Source organism: Herpailurus yagouaroundi, unplaced genomic scaffold (assembly GCF_014898765.1).
Source record: "Herpailurus yagouaroundi ecotype Mexico unplaced genomic scaffold, PumYag 162, whole genome shotgun sequence".
Taxonomy (NCBI): domain Eukaryota; kingdom Metazoa; phylum Chordata; class Mammalia; order Carnivora; family Felidae; genus Herpailurus; species Herpailurus yagouaroundi.
The window spans coordinates 58,453,191-58,471,554 of record NW_024412403.1 but is presented as its reverse complement, the minus strand read 5'-3'; the positions used below and the strand labels follow the sequence as shown (position 1 = coordinate 58,471,554).

General features: G+C 39.2%; 2 pseudogenes; both read right to left on the bottom strand.

Annotated features, from left to right (window-relative positions):
- Nucleotides 1-15,253: 15,253 nt before the first annotated feature.
- LOC121036208 (high mobility group protein B1-like) lies at nucleotides 15,254-15,972 on the bottom strand (annotated as a pseudogene).
- Nucleotides 15,973-16,165: 193 nt separating this feature from the next.
- On the bottom strand, nucleotides 16,166-18,148 carry LOC121036207 (cytosolic acyl coenzyme A thioester hydrolase-like; annotated as a pseudogene).
- Between the last annotated feature and the right edge of the window lie 216 nt (nucleotides 18,149-18,364).

The window sequence follows — 18,364 nt, the reverse complement described above, 5'->3', positions numbered from 1 at the left end:
ACAGAGTAAAAGAGGGGGAGGGACAAAGAGAGAGAGAGAGAGAGATACAGAATCTGAATCTGAAGCAGGCTTAGAGCCTGACATGGAGCTCTACACCACCAACTGTGAGATCATGACTTGAGCTGAAGTCAGACTCCCAACCAACTGAGCCACCCAAGAGACCCATAGAGAAAGGTCTTTTTAAGTAAAGTAGCTAATTAAAATTTGTTTTACAGTTTTGGTATTTCTGAGATATCCAACCAGAAAAAAATAACAGCTGGTGTTTTCCTTTTCAATTATTTTTTTAAACCTCTGTTGTTAAAATAATTTTTGAAACATATGATACATACATAAAGTATATAAGACCTACCTGTGAAGTTAAAATAATAGTAAAAAAAAAAAATCTCTGTAGTCACCACCCAGTGTTGGAGACAGGACATTGCCAGCAGGTTGGAGGCACCTTGCCTAAAGTATTCTTTATGCTCTCTCCCAGAAGTAACTTCTACACTAAATTTTTATTCCTCTTGCTTTCCTTTGTAGTTTTGCCACCTAGATATCTCCTTAAGCATTATTGTGTTGCTTAGTTTCCCCAAATCTTAAATTTTACACAAAGTGAACTACATTTCATGAATTTGTCTGGGATTATGTCAAGATAAATTCATTCATGTTGGTGAGTGTAGGCTGAGTTCAATCATTTCATTGATGAGTAATAAATATTTCATTGTATGAATATTGCACAATTTATTTATCCATTGTATTAGTGATGAGCTTTGGGGTTACTTCCGGTTTCTGCTACTATGGACAATACCTATGGGCATCCTTAGGTAGTTGCCTGGCAGAAGGATTTCTGGATTCCATTAAAATGTTTTTAAACACAAAGCAAAGGTCCTTACACATAGTAGGCCCTGAGAAATACTTGAGTCAATTGATTTCAATAATCTGCTAGTTGGTGCAAAGTCTTTTTAATATTTCCTAGCAGATATGTACCAAAGAACAAATATGAAGAACATATTTGCAGATGGAATGTAAAGTGAAGACTTGGTAATTGTTTAATTTGATTTACCCATTCCAAAAGGAATATACCCTCGCTGAAAAAAACCTGGCACAACTCGAAAGGGATAATGTTTCCATCATGTGTGTTCCTTGCTGGGCCACCAAGGAAGAATGCATTTGCCCAGCTAAGCCCTCTTAAAACTTTCTAGGACAAGGACAGATGGAAACAAATACAGTAAGTCAAATATTTGCCCAGCTGACTTTTTCTGTCAAATTGGTGTCTATTTGGGTGGCAGTCAACTTTCCCTTCAAGTCTCCTTCTGGTCCTTTTATTACCATTCAAAACATTCCTATTCCAATTCCCATCAAAAAGCATTTATTAACCACTTAGTTATTCATTGTATTGCAAATGAAATCATGGTTGCAAAGTGGACTAGTGCAAAGGGGCTGTATCCTTGGTTAGTGAAGAAAGCTGAATAACTTTGCTTAACCTATATCTCATGTTAAGACTTTACTTGTAATATCTATTCTTTCCATACAATTTGATGGATTTATATGCCAACAAAGGCCTAGATATCAGGAACTCAAAGGTAACTTATGATAATGTCCTTGTCATCACATGTAATGCCAGGAAAGCCTGAGTTTGTCCATCTTCCCCCTCTGGCAGGAAATATTAGGAGGTAGGTACTTCCTGCCTTGGGATTAGGCCTTCCCGTGTTCTCAGAAAGGGTATTGATCATAACACAGCGTTCAGGATTCCAGATTTTCTTGCCCTGACATCAGTGACCAATCTTTCTCTCTCTTTTCGTACCTGAATTCCTGGCTTCCAAATGCTTAGCTTATTTCTTTTGTTTCTTAATAGTCATTATTAATGACAGCCATTATTAATGATTAATCACCATTAATGATCGCTGTAGACGTAATCGGGGTGGCCTGATTTCCAGCTGAGATGTGGGTAACTGCCCCAGGTAGTGAACCACATTTCCAAATAGTGTATTTGACTTTACTCACTTAGATAAGCAGTTTAGCAAGAAATCAATCGCTTTTTCTCTGACGCTCATCTCCTCCCAAATGCCTTTTAATATTCCAAGGGCCAGTTCTGCTTGTTCTTGTCATGTTGCCAGCTTTATTGTCTTTATATTTCTTGCAATTAAGCAATGCCTGAAACACTTCTTATGGCTGAAATGTCTTTAAATCTAATCTATAGATTTCTAGCTCAAGGGTGATAGGACCACTCTTATTAGATGAGTGTCTGAGGTCAGCTGTCTTTGGGCCATCTTTTCTCTTTGGAATAGTTACCTGCTAAGGCATTAGAGCCACTATGAGGTCTTACACAAACGTCTCCCACAATAATATTTTATTTGGTAACATTTTGAGTTGGAAGAATGAGAAGTAACGCATGCTTATCTTGTAAGCATGGGGATTGGACTCATTACCTTGATAGAATTGTCAGATAAATACAGGATTTCCAATTAAACATGAATTTCAGATAAATGATATATTTTTTTAGTCTGAGTAGGTCCCATGCAATATCTGGGACACATTTATACTAAAATATTATTCATTGTTTACCTGAAATTCAAATTTAACTGGTCATCTTGCATTTTAGCCTGGCAACTCTACCCCTTGAGCTGGCAGACCTCACAACGGCCAGCAGATGTTGGTTGCTCATTAAAAAAGTCACTATCTCCTCCAATACAGGGCCACTACCTTATAGCTGGTGTTGCAGCCAAAGCTGGAGGGAACCAGAAGTCCCTAATCATTTAGAATGGCTAATGTCCAAGAGAATGACGATTAGAATTGACTTTTTAAAGAGTTTTTTTTTTTCAACGTTTATTTATTTTTGGGACAGAGAGAGACAGAGCATGAACGGGGGAGGGGCAGAGAGAGAGGGAGACACAGAATCGGAAACAGGCTCCAGGCTCTGAGCCATCAGCCCAGAGCCTGACGCGGGGCTCGAACTCAGGACCGCGAGATCGTGACCTGGCTGAAGTCGGACGCTTAACCGACTGCGCCACCCAGACGCCCCTAGAATTGACTTTAAGATCCGGTAGCTTTTGCATCAGCCAGTGCAGATCATTGTCTGGTGATTGACTCTTCAAGATTTCAAAGAATGGTCTTTCTCCCCACCACCTTCCTCAGTGCTCTACTAGGACAATGGTGTTCCATAGTAAAATTACCCTGAGGTCCTCATATTCTAGCTTTTTAGATTCATGCACAGAACCTCCCTTCTATCTGCCATGCCACTTGGTTCTAGCTTTTTCTGCTCTCATGGTGACTTTATTTCTGTGGCTTTTTTTTGTGTGTGTGTGACTTTTCTTGTCACTGGGCTTCTGTTGGGGTTATCCTAATCTATTCTAACAAATTTCAATAATCTTGACTCTTGGGGTAAAGTGTTTTGAGCTCCTACATTGTTATATCTTAGGAAGCCACTAATCTTATGCAAATATGGTTCCCTCAAGCAATTTCAAAGATTACCTATAATAGCAGTAGCTTCTCTTGAAAGAGAAAGAAGAAAGGAAAGAAGAAAAGGAAGGAAGGAAAGGCAAGAGAAGGGAGATGGAGGGATAAAGAAAGAGAAGGAGGGAGGAAGAGAGAGGAAGAAAAAGAGCAGAAAAAAATTAGAAAGTTCCACTTCTTTGCTGGGAATTAAAAAAAAGGAATAAAGAAAGGAGAAAAAAAAGTTTATTTGACATAGATCCTAAAATGTATTAAATGTTAAAATTAAGGGAAAATGAAGCAGGAATGATTCCAAAATCTAGTGATCACCCCTGTACACATCTTTGGCCCTCCAAAGATTTTCCTATGTGTGTCTGCGTGTTTCTATGGGAATGTATATATAATCATACATACAAATGGGTTCATACTCAACAACCTATTTTTAAATATCCTTTTTTTCACTTAATAGAATTTTATAAATATTTTCCATATGTTAGGGGTGGAGGAGAAACAGTAAAGTATCCCCCAAACCAAGAGAGCTCTTTGAGACCAAGAAACAAAGCAGGCCACTCCATACGGTTTACACAGAGCTTTATTCAGAGTATTTTACTACAGGGGGGAATCAGACAGAGGATGCTCCATGGCAGCCACATAGTTATTCTCTGCAAAATCCAGACCTTCATCCACAGATTTTACAGAGTGAGGGAACATGCAGAAGGGGATCGTAGTGAGACCAAAGCGTTCCCATGCCCCTAAAAGGGCTTGCAGGGACCTAATTGACAGCTAATTTTTAATTAGATCTTGTGGCACCACCTGTCCATCAAGAAGGAAAAGCTCATGCTGTCTCTAACAGATTCATAGGAGGTCAAAACAAGCCTCCTCCCATCCTGGCTTTGGTGGGCATTGCTGAAGTATATATTAACCTCTAGGGAACCAGAACATGTAGCTCCATGAGAGGTAACTGAGCAAACTTGAACAAGCTGGAGGGCCAAAGATGAAGTCAGTATTTTCAGCACTCCTACACCACGTCATTGAAAATACTTGTAAAATATCATTTTAGAAACTGTAGAATATGCCACCGATTGTAATGCTTAATTATACTCAATCAGTCATCTATTTTGTACATGTTATTCCGTACTAACATCTCATGGCTAGATCTTTGCCTACATCTTAAGTTATTTCCTTAGAACAAATTATCAGCAGAATTTCTGAAGCTGGGTAAATGGTATTTTACCCATACCCTTAATTTGTTTTTAATTTGAATAATTTTAGATTTACAGAAGAGTTGCAAAGGTAGTACAAAATGTTCTTATATCCTCTTCGGCCAGCTTCCTCTGATGCTACCCTCGTACATAACTCTGGTACATTTACTATGACCAAGTTAACATTGGTAAATATTAAATCGAGGTACAGCATTAATGTCTTTTTTTCTATTCCAGATTCCAATCCATACAATTATGTTGCATTTTAATCTTTTCCAAATTGTTTTTCATGACCATGACACTTTTGAAAAATACCAGATAGCTATCTTATAAACAGTTTGCATTTGTCTGATGCTTTCTCATTATTAGACTGGTAATGTGACCATGTGGCTTTAAGATTTTTTTTTTTTTGGTAACATTTTTGACATATACTTTAGAAGCCCTTTTGCCCAATATAAGTGATAGGATAACTGAAAGAAGTTGTTTAAAACAGGAAAAATTTTAAATGATACATACATATCTCACCCACCTCTTTACTTTTCTTTCTTTTTTGTTTTCTATTTTTTTGTTTGTTTTTTTTTTTTTTTTTGCTTTATGTACCTTCACTTGTCAATATCTTAAGGTTGGGCCAAAGGTTTGAATGTTTGCTTGTATTATTTTCTGTTTTTAGGACATTCTAATTACTGGATTTCTGAATCATTTTTCTTTCATAAATCGTAACTATAATGAATAAGTCACTTATGATTATAGTTACACTTTGCTTACAATGGAGAGAGAACTTAAGCACCTGAAAAGCAGCTCTTCAAGATTTTTACAATTTTCTTCTGTATTTGACTCACCACATCTAATTTGACAGCAATTTTCTTTTTCATTTTCAAAAATTTATATTCATCGAGTCTTTGTAATGCACTTGGTTTCCACTGAAAAAACAAATCGCTTTCCATTTACAGATTATATAATGTTAATTAAATAACAATTATAATAATGAATAGAACTGATGTAAATGTAGGAAGAACATAACTAATTCTTGGTGATAAGTCCCTTTGATTTTAAACCAAATACTAAACATTGAAAAAGCAGCACTGCTTAGGTGAATTTGAGAGCCCTCTGGGCTCAAGCATTCAGTGTGCAGAAGGAACTAGTCAATGTGCTTTGTAGAGAGAATGGTGAGTGCTGGTTCATCCAGAAAACCGATGAAGAAGACAGCAGTAAAGGGAGCTGCCAAATTGTTCTCCAGTAAAGTTGTCATCTATGTGAATTTCCCATTCTATTCCCATTCCCATTCTACCTTTGACAGCGTTAGATTGTAGTATAAAACTTGTATATCAAACTAGATTATATAGAAGTCATCTTTGTTGATAATAGAAAATTCCATGTGAGTGATTACTAATAAGATTGAATTTTCTTTATCATTTTGCTTATTGATCATCTGTATTTCTTTGTTTTATTATTTAAAAAACTTTTTTTTAATGTTTATTTATTTTTGAGAGAGAGACAGAGAGACAGAGCATGAGCAGGAGAGGGGCAGAGACAAAAGGAGTCACACATCCGAAGCAGGCTCCAGGCTCTGAGCTGTTAGCACAGAGCCCGACGGGGGCTCAAACCCACGAACCGTGCATGAGATCATGACCTGAGCTGAAGTCGGACGCTTGATAGACTGAGTCACCCAGGCGTCCCAATCATCTGTATTTCTTTGTTTATGATAGTAATGTATTTTTACAAAATTAGCAATTCAATTTAATGATAAGCCTTTATTTCAAGGTCTCTAGACCAGGAACTGACTGCTTCAGTTATCGGGTAACAATCATTCTAGTAACTACTGTGTTACTAATGGAGAACTGAACTACTGCCTGTCTCTCCCAAGTTGATCTCTGTCTGGTGACTCCCAGGAGGAACATTATAAGGGTCTTCTTCTTTTAAAAAGCTAGATACAATAAGAGAGGGATCATTCACCAAGAGAAAGGCAATTCAGCATGGGGATTAGAAATATGTCTAGATAAGCCTCGCTCCTTATACTTACATGATCTGCCACGTCTGTCCCTTGCCTCTCTAACGTCCACTCCTACTGCTCTCCCCTTTGCTGGCCTTCGTACTATTCTTGGAACACATTGAGCTTGTTCCTACCCAGGGCCGTTCTGTCTGCTGTTCCCTCTGCCAGAAACAGACCTTCCCCAGCTATCTGCATGGTTCACTCCCTTACCTCCTTCAAGTCTTTGCTCAAATGTCACCTTTACACTGGAGCAGCAATCGTTGACTACCATACTTAAAATTGTAACTTACTACCCCCACCACTTCTAACTCCATTTACTTTTTCTTTTGTTCTGTAACATCTACAAATTTCCTTATTCTGTCTCATGTACTAATTTATCATATACGTTGTTTACTTCTGACTCCCATTGCTAGAATGAAAACTCCACTCTATAGGTGAGGATTTTTGTCTGTTTTGTGTTCTGACATCCCAGGACAGTGCCTGGCATTTAATAAAAATTTGCTAAATGAGTGAATGAATCAGTTTTACAAAAAAAAGGCCTTCAGGTATGCAAAAGAGAGACACAGGAAAGAGAAGTCTCTACTAGGGTACTCTATCTGGGAAAATAGAAGTGTAATTTTAATCAGGGCCTTTTGAAGATATTTCTGCTCTCTTTGTTGACCATCCCACAAGAGTGACTTTGGATCTTCAAGCCACATAGGTCCATCCTTTGCAGCCCTTTTAGATGGTCTGGTTCACCCACATAAGCCTATGTAGGTGTTATGCCAAAAGCCACCCCATCACTAAAACCTCTGTAGATTAGAGATTTCCACACTCTAGTGCCAAACCATAATAGTTTTCAATGGACTTTCTCTCAGATGATTCTTGAAAGCTCAATACTAGATGATTCAGCTCAGAATACTATAACAAAATATGATAGACTCTGTAGTTCAAACAACAGACATTCATTTCTCCCAGTTGTGGGTTGGAAAATGTAAGATCAAGGTGCTGGTGAGGTAGGTTTCATTCTAAATCCTTTTCTCTTGGGTTGCAGGTGGTTGCCATCTAGCTGTGCACTCGTAGGACCTCTTCGTTGTGTGCTTGAAGTGGAGGGAGCAAGCCCTCTGGCATTTCTTCTCATAACAGTGCTAATCCCATCGTCAGAGCCCTACCTATAAGACCCCCATCTAACCCCAATTACCTCCCAAAGGACCCATTTGTAAATACTATCACATTGAGGTTAGAGCTTCAATACATGCATTTCAGGGGGACAAAAACATTCAGTCCATAACCCTGAGAGATCAGGACCCTGAGATCTACAGCCCTGAGTATGGAAAGCGTCAGGGAACATTTTCTATACCCATCTCTCCTAGCTCACCAGCTAGATTATCTGGCCTAAAATAATAATCTCTCCCCCCACCCAACCCTTGGAGGAGAAAGCCAGGAGAACTGCTGTAGGTAAAGGCACTGTTGGTCCTCATTTTCTTTCCACTCACTGAGACTATTACTTTTTTTCTTTAATTTAAGAAAGTTTTAAGGATTTTTTTTTGGTTTAGGCAATAATGAGAAACTGGAGTTTCCACTTTTGTTTAGGACATAGAAAACCATACAAAATGTCCCCCCCCCCCCCATACTAACAACAGGAATAACCCGGACAGTCTTAAAAAGTATATCTTTTCTTAAATTTAAACTTCAGACAACTGAAGTTGCAAGGCAGCTGGCTGCCCTGAACTGAATCTCAAAGAGCAACAAACCCTTCCAAGGAGAGATAGGACACACAAACTCCTTCACCTTTAGCAGAGCCTGGGATGAAGACATGGACTTTGTGTAAGCAGGTGAGAAGAAATTAGTTAAAACGTCAACAAATTCCCATGGGCCAAGGGTGGGCTATGATGGCAGTTTAGAACAACTGAAAGCCCCGTTCACAAGGGAAGTTCTCGCTGATTTGCACACTCTTTTCCATGACCTTACCCTGGATGCTCACAAGAAAGACTGGTCAGGGCAGAAGACCAGAGAGAGCTGTCCTTGGATCCTCAGAAATACTGAGATGTCTGGTTGTCATGGGGATAGAGGCAGGAACAGGGAAAGGGCCCACTCCAAGGCCCAGGTGCACAGACTCTGCCTGACCCTGGGGCTGGACTAGGAGAATAAAGAACCACCTCCAGTCTCCAGCAGGAGCCTAGCATCAAATAATAAGCAGCAATAGTCTACTGCTGACAGAGAGGTAAGAAAGAGCTTAGAGAGAAATGCTCTTGGAGGCACAGGCACGCAGGGACTGATGAAACCTGAGGGATGGAACAGGAACACTGAGAAAAGCCAACATGCCTCCCTGGCCCTGAAGGCCTCACATCAAAGCATAAATCCACCACTGGAAGAATATGAAGACATGTGCCTTGAGATGATAAAAATGAAGCTCAAATAGGATTTTGACATGGGTTGTAAAAGGGTTGAGAAAACATGTACTTGACAGTCTACCTTTTCAATCTTTCTTGCCTTACACCTGGCTCAACACTTTGATCTTAGAAGAATGAGTGTTTGAGATTTTCCATGGCTCCATTGTTGGCAGCCACAGAGCAGTGAGAGCCTTCCCAAAGAGTGGCTCAAGTGGTGCAGGTGACTACGAGGTGCAGGACTGTCCTTGGTCCTTAGTGCTATCATAAACTGTGACATTCTAGAATCCCAAATCAAACTTTGTGAGTGGTTATTTGTTCTGCCCACATGAGGGGAAGGATCTAATATTGGGAGTCCTGTGCCTGCTCCTGCTCATTGCTGTGGCTGTTGTGGTTTGATTTTGGATCCACCTGTTGGTCCTTGCACCACTATTCATGCCAGCGCAGCCAGACTAAGTGGCTATAGCCAGGGTGAATTAGAGGAAAATTCATTTACCATTGTTCCCAGTGGAATAATTTTTTTCAACTATCACACGCTGGAAAACATGTACAGGCAATTTGGCTTTATGAAACTTCTGCTAGGAAAATCAATGCAACATCGATGATGTTAAATGGTAAGGTTAGTTTTTAAAAACAATATTTCCCTAGATTCTCCAGCACATTCTCTAGGAATTCTTCTATGAGTTCTGTAAACATTCACAAGAGGCTATAGAATAGTTGAAGATACAATTCATTTTCCAAGGTCAAATTTACTTCTTGGAAGGCCCTCTATATTCTGCATGTGAACATAATTGCACAATTAAGAAACACAGCCTCAAATATGTTGATTACAATATAATTTCCATCACTTCACACATGAATTGCTCAATATTTAAACTTCAAATTTAAATACAACACATATTCAGAAGAGACAAAAAAGTACCATTTACTCATACTGTTCCTCAAAATTTCAAATATGTTGATGACTGTATCAAACTTGGAATTCACGATTACCTCGAATGTGTACAGATATAATTTTTCTTAAAAAAGCAACAAATACCTAAAAACAACTGTTTTCTACCTAAATAATGAGTTAAAATAATTTAACAATTTGGTTTGTTTAGAAACTATAACATATGCCTGTAATATGAAAAGTAGAAAAAAAAAAAGCCTTAATCTCATCTCAATTCCCTTCATATTCTGGAGGAGCTGAAAAAAAAGATAATATAAGCCAGTTATAACATTTCTTTTGTTTGTAGGTGATGATGATCCTAAAAATAAAGGCAATTGCTACCTATGTTAGAGCTGTAGTGTAGGAATCTGAGGATATGTCAGTATTCCAGTAAACAGTAAGAGGGATAAAAGAGAGAAAAGCCCATGGCATGGGTTCCTTCTATCTGTCTTCCTATCTTCAGATATAAGCTTTTGCAAAACAAAAGTGGGTGGGATTATGTCTTTTTCATGTCTTCCTGAGGGCACGGAAGGTCTTTTTAATGTCATTTGGGTTTTTTTCTTTTTAAGATGGTCCTGGACTTCTTTTTACTGTATTAATTTGTGGAAGAATGTAGCAAGCACTTGGATCGATTTGCTGGGGGCCCATGTAGTAGTTTAGAGCTAGCCCTTGTGACAAAGACTGTTTGCTTCAAGAATTAGTTCGTTACACACTTTCTGAATTGGGAGAATTCAATTTTATTCCAGGGTATTTCGAACATCTAGCAAATTCTGCTTAGCGTTTTTCTTAGGTCTCTTTTTTTTGCATTTTTATTGAGCTTTCTTTTTTTTTTCTGAGCATGAGTTATACATGTTCATTATAGAAAATCTAAATATCACAGAAATATGTCTCCTATAAGCTTTCCCAAAGACATTAGTTTAGACCAGTAGACTTTTCATTCTGTAACCTAACATGGTCTAATGATAGTCTGTGTTATGGAGAAAAAAAATACTTTAGAAAATTAGAACGTAGTTAGGTTCTTCAGAAATTGCCACAAGATATGTGGACCTAAAGTTTAATAAATCTCCTATATTCCTTCTTAGACCTCATTCTGAGTGTATTCTCTTCTTATAAATTATGATACCACCATTTTCAATACAGTGTAAAAAATACCTCCAAGCTCAACTCAAAGATCTAATGACATTGTCAGTAGTTCCCCCAAAGAAATTAACTTTGTTTGAATTTAGATTTAGATTTTGGATTCTGAAAGATATTTTAGTTTGCCTTCCAAATAATGAACAAATATAGGGACCAAAAAGAAGGCCTCAGAATTGAAAATGTTTGGCTAAATATCATTAGTTAACTACTTACTAAGGTTGGTTAAATAATGTTTAAATAAATTGCATTTAGTAGTTTTATTATACTGCTAATGTTCAGTAACACATTACCTATCTGGCATTTAGTTAACCAGCAACCTTAACCCCTCAGAACATAGCTTGAAACGAAAAATAAAACCAAAATAGATCACAAGAACAAAAGTTCTCATTCCTCATGTGGAAGGTCTCCCAGGTCCTCCTTCAAAGTCAATTTGCTCTTATGTAGGACATAATATTATTAAGTTTTATATATGATTTTAATAAGCTTGGCTATCAGGTTTATGACCATCTTCAAGGTTAGAAGAATCACATTAGGAGAAGGGAGAGTTGCTTCTCCATTCAAAGACATCAGCAACCGTAGGAACTATGAACTTGAAGACAAAGGGAAAAGAATTTAAAAAAATCTATAAATAAAAGACCTAATTTTTCAAAAATTTCAGTTTAGGTTTGGAATAACAGCTCCTTAAATGGTCTGTTGTATGCCCTATGAATCACAAAAATCTCCCTTACACACCCAACGTCTTTAAAGAACATTTCATCAACCTAGTTAACAATACTTTGCTCTTCTTTGAGGATAGAAGGTCTCTTCAGACCTTTCAGTGGTAGGTAGTATGGTCCGACTCTGGTCTCCTATGGGTTAGAAGTGGATTGTCCACATTTTTGACCATCTAACCTCCTTGTAAACAGCACCACCACTCCTTCACATTCCTTCTCACTTACAGCCTAGGCTATCTAGCTATTAGCATGATATGGTATAAAGGACACTAACTCTGTAGTCAAACAGACACAGTTTTGAATCCAGCCCTGCCATTGACAAATTCTATAACCTGGGATGAATTACTTAGGTTCTGTGATTTCAGTTTAATCATCTGTGAATGATTTTGATCATCTGTGAATGAGGATGAGGGAATACTATTATAGGGGTATTGTGAAAACTGAATATGAAAATGCCTAACTATGCATACTATATAATAAGTGTCCATTATTGCTATTACCAACTAGCTACCCTCACTCTTCTCTAGTAATCCTCAACTGCTGAATTTCTGATGATTGCACAGTCATAGAAAGCTTTGGTACCTGGCTCGTTGGTTCTTTGTCAGTGCTTGACATCGTCCATTCAATATTCCTATCTCATTATTACTTTGCTACTTTTCAGCAGCCCCTTGTCAGGGGCTGACTTGTGCCTTGGTAGTGGATCTATATCATCTCATTGTTTCCCAGATCTGCTGTATATCTGAGATGTTAAATTCTAAGGGGTGCTTTGTTTTGTTATTGTCTTCTTTTCCTCTACTTCTTTTTCTTCTTGCATCTATATTTGCTTTTACAAATAGAGTCCAAAAACTTTAGCCCAATAACTGCTTAATTGTCTTCTATTATATAAAGTTCACTTTCTTACTTTCTTCTATCCAGTCTATACCTGGTGACTCAAAGCTTCAAGCATTCATACAGTACTCTCTTCTCTCTTGCCCCTTGTCCTTCCAATGTACCCCTCTCAAATTTCCTTATCTATGTGCAACCTAGCTTTTCTGTTCATACAAGTCCTTTATCAGATATATTTGTCGAAAATATTTTCTCAATCTATGTTTTGCTTAGTCATTTTCTTAAATAGTGTCTTTGGATGAACAGAAGATTTTAATTATGAAGTCCAATCACCAAAATTTCTTGTATGGCTGGTGCTTTCTGTGTCCTGAGAAATTGTTGCTTACTTGATAGTCATGAAGAATTTCTCATATATTTTCATTGGAAGTTTAGCTTTTACATTTAGGTCAGAAATCCATCTCCAATTAATCATTGTGTATTGTGTGACATAGGTGAAAAGGTCCATTTATTTTTTTCATATAGTTACCCAGATCTGTTGGAAGACTTTTCTGCCCCCACTGAATTGTTTGGTACCTTTATGGAAAGCAGTTGCTCAAACGTGTGTATCTCTTTATTGATGGCATATTCTATTACATTAATTTATTTGCCTTTCTTTATGCCAATACTATTGTTAAAAAACACATCTCTGTAGATCTCTTGTAAATTCTCATGTCTTGTGAGCAGAGGTACTAATGATCTTTGCTCTGGATTACTTTTTCAAAGATATTTATATAGAAAATAGTCTTAAAAAACAGAGATAATGTCTCCCTCCAGAATAAAGGAAGGTTTGTTTATTGCCTATTATTATAAATATAATAAAGAGCATGTTTCCCTCATAGGCAAAGGTCAGGCAGGCTCACTGTCTAATATTAAAATATTTGGGTTCCCTAAAGTCGGGATTCCTCTGTACTGGACTCTACTGTGTGTTCAGTTATCATCTGACACTTTTTGTGTCATTCTGTGGGAACTGGTGCTCAGTGAACTGACACTAATGCTGATAGTCTGGCTGTAACTATTGCCATGAGTAATAAGGTCCTTTATCTCTGATCCTGGAGTGTTAGGTCTTCTGCCAGCATCCTCGAAAACTAGCAGGCTACAGGTCCAGCATATGCTCTGTCTTGGTGAACTTTCTATGTGAATTTGTAAAGAATGTATATTTTCCCATTGTTGGATGCAGTGTTTTATAAAATCAATTAATTTAAGTTGGTAACTACTGTTTAAATCTTGCACATGCTTATTTTCTTTCCAACTATTTGTTCTATCAAAGACTTAAGGAGAAATTTTAAGGATCTCATTCTCTACTCTGTCTATTTCTATTTCATTCAGTTTTTGCTTTGTGTATTTTGAACCTATGTTAATAGGTGCATACGCATTAATGACTGTTGTGTTTTTTTTAACAAATTGATTTGTTTTTAAACTATGACATGTCCATCTATACCTGTGGTAATATTTCTTTTTTTAATGTTTATTTTTGATAGATAAAGATAGAGATAAAGATAAAGAGAGAGAGAGAGAGAGAGAGAGAGAGAGAGAGAGAGAGAGAGAATAAGCAAGGGAGGGGAAGAGAGCAAGATGATAAAGGATATGAAGCAGGCCCTGCATTGACAGCAGACATCCTGATGTGGGGCTTGAACTCTCGAACCATGAGATCATGACCTGAGCCAAAGTCAGGTGCCTAACTGACTGAGCCACCCAGGTGCCCCAATATTTCTTGTCCTCATGTCTATTTTCTCTGCTAATTACATAGCCACTTAAACTTAAAATCTCCAATGGCTCCAAATAACCTTCATAATAAATGTCAAACTCTTAATCTTGGCATTCAAAATTCTTATTATCTGGTTTATGTCTACCTCTCCATCATTAAATGTCTTACAGTTCTGCCACCTTAACCCAGTGTAGTGACAAAACAACTTCTTTGAGTTCTTAAAATTCTCCATGCTCTTCCCTTTTCTCTAGCTGGCTAACTTCTCTTTATCTTTACAAATCACCTGTTTTGGGGAAACTTCTCCCATCCCCTCTCCCAAAGCACACATGCTGGCTTTGAATTAGGTGCTCCATTTCTGAGCTCTTACAATACCTTGTGGCTATCTATAACTATAGCATAGTTATTATAAAGGTGCTTTATAAGTTTTAATTCTCTTGTCTATCTCTCATATCATAGTGTAAGTTCATCAAGAAAAGGAGTTTTCCTCTCATCGAGGTACTCAATAAATGCTTATTGAAAGAATGAATAGAGCATGATACATTACTCAGAGAGGACCATAGATCATTAAAAATATTTTATTTTATTTTTAATTAAAAATTGTATTTACTTAGAAGCATTCAGAATGTCAACAAAACAGCTGCAACTTTTTTTTTTGCCATTACAGAGTAGTATTCAGTTAACAGAACAATAATTATTTCACATAAGCTGCATCAGAGACAACTGAAGATGAAAAAACTACCATCCCCATATATAACTAATTTGTGCTGTGCACTAACAAGAGCCTGTTTTAAATTTCCATGCCAATTTACAACCTGCATACTGTACCAGGCAAGGTTAGTGACTTTTGACAATACTACCAGGACAGGGCTATCTAAAGACACATTCTACAGTGTGTTAGCTATACAAAAAAAAAAAAAAAGACACGGTACAACTTAAAAACAAATCTTACATAGCCTTACATTTTAATTTTTTTTTTCTTTAAAAGGAGCTGTGCACAGGGGGGTTAAATGCTTTATAGACAAGAGAAAAAAACTGCTCTAGAACCAACTTATTCACCATCATAGTCTTCGTCTTCCTGGTCCTCCTCCTTTTCCTTATTTTTTTTTGCTTTTTTTGGCTTGACGACTCCCTTTGTAGCCGCATCAGGCTTTTCTTTAGCTCAGTATGCAGCAATATCCTTAGCCTTCTTTTCTTAAGGCTGCTCATCATCTGCGGCAGAGTTATTCCACATCTCTCCCAGTTTCTTTGCAACATCACCAATGGATAGGCCAGAGTGTTCTCCTTTGATTTGGGGGCAATACTCAGAACAAAACAAGAAAAAGGCTGAAGGAAACCTCTTGGGGGCAATGGGATCATTAAACTTCTTTTTTGTTTCCCCTTTAGGGGGGATATAAGTTTTCATTTCTCTTTCATAATGGGCCTCGTCCGCCTTTGCCATGTCTTCAAATTTTCCTTTCTCTTTAGCAGACATGGTCTTGCACCTCTCTGAGCACTTCTCAAAAAATTCTCAGAAGCCGACTGGAGCATCTGGGTGCTTCTTCTTGTGCTCCTCTAGGCAAGTTTGCACAAAGAATGCATATGATGACATTTTTCCTGTTGGCTTCTTAGGATCTCCTTTGCCCATGTTAAATTATTTTCCTTAGGGAGGCACAGAGTCACCTGGTGCTGGTCTGGCTCTCACTTGCCCCATTGCTGTCTCTGTGGAGTTAAATGTACTGCAGTGGGTGTAAGAGTGGGAGCCAAATGCAACCTCCAAAAAGATTTTAAATTATATTTCATGTGCTCTATTTAAGAAGGCATGAACGTACATAATATGGCTTAAAAATGCTATCATAGAGGTATATCATGTCCAAAATGCTTAACATTTTTTACATGATGCGCATCCTCAGAAAGGCAGAAAACTTGTTACTTGAAGTAAAACAAGTTTGAAGGTTTGTTATGATTTATTATTAGCTCCGTATTTTTAATAACAATGCAAACAGCCATTTGTTCCCCCCAGCCAAACAGCAGGTTTATTAGTGACGCTGGATTCTGTACACATCGTGCAGCATGCACGCAAGCATTCCCTCGGGAGTCTCTCCGGCGGGAGGGACGACACTGGAGTGGTATAAATGAAGCTTTGGTGTGCAGGTTTTCAGGAGAGAGCACAGGTTAACACTGCAAGACGAACGCTTCACACAACACCAGCTCACAATGTGGATTGGGTTTTTGGCCAAGGGGGTAAATTTGAAGTGACTAGACACTGGGGCCATCGAAGACCCGACTTGGGACCGGGCGCCTAGGGCTGGGGCTCTGCCGGGCCCTGTCGTTTTGCCTTCATCTGCAGGTACTGCCCTTTGCCTTGCTCAAAACGCTTCTTCTCGTCCCTGGTCTCGGGCACGAGCTGGGGTACCAGCAGTGACTTGTTCTCCTGGCTCAGGCACATGTAGGTGAAGAAGGCACTGGCAGCCCGGTAGTGCTTCTGCGAGTTGTCCACCACGGGGTTGGCGTCCACCAACACCTCGATTTTCACGGACCTGTTGCTCGCGAATGTCATGTGCCCAGAGATGGTAATGATGCACTCTTTTCTGAGCTTGTGGTGTAAGTTAATGGCGTCCACAGACGCAGTGACTATGTTGGTCTTGCAGTGATGTGTGGCCACAATCCTGGCCATCTCGTCCACGAGCTTCATGGTGACATCTCCATGCATAAAGCCATTCAGGGTGCAGTCAGAAGGCCCCACCGGGTGGATCAAGCTGGACTGGCTGTAGCTGACCATGTCCGGCTCTGGGTTCAGGACAGGCTGGACGACATCTCCCCTCCTCTACTTGGTCTGCGTGCGCTCCAGCTTCTGGGTCTTGTAACGCTTCCGGCCCTCCTACTCCTCCTCCAGTCGGGGATACATGACTGGAGGCACCTCCAGGACCTCCAGGACCTTGTCCACGTTCTTCAGTGACAGGGGCATGTACCACAGGGGGGCCTTGTTGGTCAGCTTTTTAGTACCTGTACGGATGTTTTCAGACATCACGTTGACCTGGACTTTCATGGAATGCTTGGGGGTGGAGGTGATACCTGCGCAGAAGTGCACCACCTCGTGGATGCACAAGGGCGACAGGAAGTCAGTGCGCTCCATCTGGGCCAGGGCGGCCACGCGGCTGTTACAGTCCCGGGTGTTGACGATGGCCTCTGCCTCCTCCCTCACCTTCAGGATGGTTCCACTGTGGACACTGCCAGCCACACTGACACCATCCGGCCGCGTGATCGGGCAGACCTAGATGGAGGACTAGATGGTCTCCGCGGCAGGACCCAACATGCTGGCCCCGTTGGCGAACAGCTGAAGGAGAACCCAGGTGTCTGGCAGGCCTGGGGCAGAATGAGCGACCCCGGGAGGCGCCCTGGAGGGGGAGGGCCAAAGACGCCATTTTTAAATATACAGAATAAAAGAAAACAAGGTAACCTACCAGACACAATTCCAAAATACAGGCTAGGTTTCTCCTGAAGAAGTCTGTCAAAATGTCTCTTCACCTAAATGTACCCCTTAAAGACAGGCAGGTTCCTGGCTTTTTGACCAGGGACTAGCAAGTCCTGACCCACTGACTGCTACTTCGGTTGTAGAAGTTAATAATAGACTCCATTTGTTACTTGCCATGATCTGGTGCCTTTACTCCTGTCAACAAATGAAGAAGTGAAGGAATTTGCCTCCGGTAGAACTGCTTAGAGGTAGCAGACCAGTATTTAACCTCAGGCCCGTGTGACTAAAGTCTGAAAGTAAACGACCTGGATACCAGACTCTTTCTGTTTTCATGCTGTAGACTGTGGTTAACCTCGACACTAGCCTACTTTTGGTGATAACCATGGATCATAAACACAGAACTTAATGCCAGTATTGTTGCTAGCTGTTTTAGAACAAAGCCTTCTGAATGGCGAATAAAACCTCCATATATATTTCTGTTTTCTTATCTGTAACATTTTATTCCTTATATATTCCTGTATAATCATTCCTTATGGGAAGAGTAAAAATTCTCTGTAATAAAAGGAATGTCTGGCATTTGTAAAATATCAT